Consider the following 3,726-nt stretch of genomic DNA (forward strand, 5'->3'; position numbering starts at 1 on the left):
ATAATAATAATAATAATAATAATAATAATAATAGTAATAGTAATAATAATAATAATAATATTGTTGGCTGATAAAAATCGTGGCATATATATCCATTCGAAATTTATAACTGCTTCTAAAATAATCATATTTTGCTGAGCAAGCCCAACTGTAACGAAATTAACTATCCCAAATTGGTCCACTTCAAGAGTCTCCACCGAATTAACCCATCCATTAATATACAAGTACCTAAGTCACCGAGAACTGCTCATGCAACTTCTTGTGTATTGTTTCCTAAACCTTTAATGGCAGAGGAACATTTTCCCCCTTAGGACATGGGACGGTGGGGTCAACCCCCTACCTGTGCCTAATATGGGTTTTTTTTAATGAATTAAATATTAACATCGACTTTGTTTTCGAAATTTGTATCCAGACTTCCCAAAGCGACTTGTCTTATAGGGGACAAATGACTGTGATGCCTTTGCTTCCAGCAATCACAGGAGAAACCTGCTGTGTATTGAAAGCAATAATTGGTCGGTTTTGTAAACTTGGATCTTGGATCTTCTGCAGGACTGATGGCTCTTGAGCTCGTTTACTTTTCAGCCTGTTTTGGATTTGGTGTAATGTTTTACTTCAAACAGAGAATTGTCCCTATCTCTCAATTTGATGAAGGAAATTTATAAATGTGACCTTTTAATGTTAGCTTTTGTTTGTTTCTGATCTGGCATTTCCTTCGAGATTTCTTGGAAAGGTGCCTTTAGAGAGATTTTGAAATACAGTTTTTATTAGAACGTGATCGTCTTATCAATACATGACTCAATTATATCGCAGAACAATTTAATATTTGATTGCTTGAGAGACCAATTTTAAAAACACTTGTTATAAATGGGGGGGGGAGGGTTTTCCTACTAAGGGGTTAGGTAAGTATCCCTCTATCCCCCACACACACACCTTTGCCATGTACATCTTCTGGATTTATGTAGGAAAAAAACTCTTCCTCTTTAGATGTATTGCTGCAGAATATGCTTGGGAGGGGGAAGGGGGAATGAACTAAATCGGATTACCGTCAATGGAAAAATAATGCCTAGATTACAAATGAAGATGCCCGGGGTTCTTATAGGACTGGAGCAGCTAGAAGACTTTGAATCCATTATTTTTTAATCAGAAACAAAACTAAACTAAAGCACTGTGTTCCACACTGGCCTTTTCACTTTATTGGGCTGTAACGGATTAACTGCATGAAAATCACTATCCTCTCCCCGGTGACAACCCTCACACCCATAGAAACAGAAGCCATGCTTATTTGCTTTATAAAACACATAGACGCAAAACTTCCTGGTTGAAAGTAAGTCCCCTTTTAACTACCTTCCCAAGGAAGGGTTTTTAGGATTAAGGATAAACAGTCAAGGACGCCCCCTCCTAAATGGATCACTTATGAGAAAGCGTACTCTTCTCTATCTATATTAATGTTTACGGCAGTGTTATATGCCAATAAAGGCAAACTGGACTGAACTGGGAAAGCGTTGCCAGAAATATAAATATTCAGAGCTAGGGCTGAAAGGTTGCCTTCTTACACCAATCCTTTGGGCAGAAGGGTTGGGATTTGGGAAACCATTGACTGTGGTTTTGGCTGCTCCGCATGGGTCCCACTCCGGATCAAAAAGGTGTGCGGGAGGTGCGATCCCATCCTTAAAGACACTAAGTCGTTGTATCAACCGGATCCCCTAAACGTCGAGGTGAATCCTACCTATCTAAATCGTTACCAGATAAGCGTTATAATTTTCGCACCATGATTTGTTGACGTGCAAGAAAATATTCCTGGAGGCGCAGCGCGCGTGTGTAGAAATTGATAAAGGTTGGGTCTAACGAATGGCAGAGGCTCTGCTTGGTATTTATAAAATATCACGATAAATGGGCTACCGTTTAGCCATAACTTGGACCATCCATCTCGGAGCTTCTTTAATTACTTCACTTATCTCTGAAGCGCAGTCTCCAGGTTCCTACAATGCGGAGGGAGGGCATTTAAACGGGATAACATTTGTTTTCGGAAGGTGAACGCCGTTCAGGTGAGAGATTCCACGGCGCTCTAGTAGGTGCTCCTAGGAAACCACCCCCAGTATCTAACTTTTTAAAGGTCTAATTTGCAAGCATGCTTCCTCCCTATAGGAAGTGCCCTTAGACCAGGCAGAAAATTGGGGTGAAAACTGGTGAAGCCAGTGGGTCTCCTTTGTTATCGGGCAACGTTTGAATCTTGTCTCTGGCGAAAAGGGAAAGAAAGAACGGGGCAGACATTTTCTACCAGGCAGTCAGTGCAATGAGCTATTCACAGCTGTAATTGAATGCAGATTGGCCTCTCGGAGTGACTGCCCACGTTCTCTACCTGTGCGGGTGTGGTACCGCGATTCGTCTATGTGTACCTGTAGAATAGGTGGCAAATTCATGACCTACAAGTCCAGAGATATTCCCCGCCCTCTTGGGAAGCTCAAACATTCAGCATTCCGTTTAGATTCTAGCTTCCAGAGATGCCTGTGAGTTCAATCACACCTCTAAAGTCTTCAAAGTTTCCTTTAAGCAAAGTTATCTCTGGAGCTGGGGGTGGTGGTACAATAAGATAAAAACTCCCTGAAGTAAACCTCAACTGAATTGTTGCTTAAGAGGGAAAAGACAGGGGAATCTTTTTCTTTCTTTCTTTCTTTCTTTCTCTCTTTCTTTCTTTCTTTCTTTCTTTCTTTCTTTCTTTCTCTCTCTATCTCTCTCTCTCTCTGTCTTTCCTCCCTCCCTCCCTTTATTCCCCCTCTCTTGTTTTGATCTCCAACTTTGTCGGTGCTAGACAGAATCCCCCCCTTATTCCTCTTAATCTGCGGCGCCTACATTTAAGCAGCGAATTCAGAAGTAGGTTTACTTCCGATGACGGAGGACCAACAAAGAAGCAATAATATGTATCTACCCAAGGCAGACGCAGGAGAGAAACGTATAAAGGGCATGAAAAAAAAGTCGTAGGCGCTGGCAAGCGACAGAGGAAAAGATCTGCATTAAAATTCCTTGTCGTGGCATCTTCTCTCCACCCCCCAACCCCCGCCCCAAAGTAATGACCTGGGTAAAATTCAATATGACCGAGGGAACTATGCAAGCGTATTATAGAAAACGCGAGGGGGAGAGTCCCAGAGTGGGGTGAAACTCAGGTCAACGCGTCTAACAAATATTAAAATGTTGGAGGCGCTCGGGACACGCCTAGCTGTTTAACAAAGACTGACAAAGTATGGAGATTAATACGAAAACTTGCGAGGATCCGAATGGGAAACCCTCAGTTAGGCCCACGGCTCCCTCCAAGCCGGCAGCCCGCGATCCCGAAGGCCTTTTAAAAACAATTGCTTTTTTAAAAATATATATATATAAAATAGAAAGAAAGACCAGAGAGTGTTGCAGGGAGTGTTGGGGGGGGGGGGGTCGGTCTATGCCGTGGAGGAAGGGAGGCTGCGACAGAAGGATCCAGTTTTCCGGTCAGTATTATGTTTTGCTTTTGCTTTTTTTGGGGAGGTTGGGGGTGGGCGGGTTGTAGCAGGAGTGCCCTAGCAAATCGGCCACCTCGTTGGAGAAGGGGGTTTATTGATAACTGGGCACAGAGTGTGGAACGGGTTGGTTTTAGAACGTCGGCCTTGTGGGGAGGGCGAAGAGAGAAGGGCAACGGGGGTGGGAGGGAGACGTGGGGCTGTTTAACAACAACAAGAAGAACAAGAGGACTCTTTC

The sequence above is a fragment of the Gekko japonicus genome, unplaced genomic scaffold (genome assembly GCF_001447785.1).
Source record: "Gekko japonicus isolate JY-2015 unplaced genomic scaffold, Gekko_japonicus_V1.1 scaffold798, whole genome shotgun sequence".
In the NCBI taxonomy this organism is placed as follows: domain Eukaryota; kingdom Metazoa; phylum Chordata; class Lepidosauria; order Squamata; family Gekkonidae; genus Gekko; species Gekko japonicus.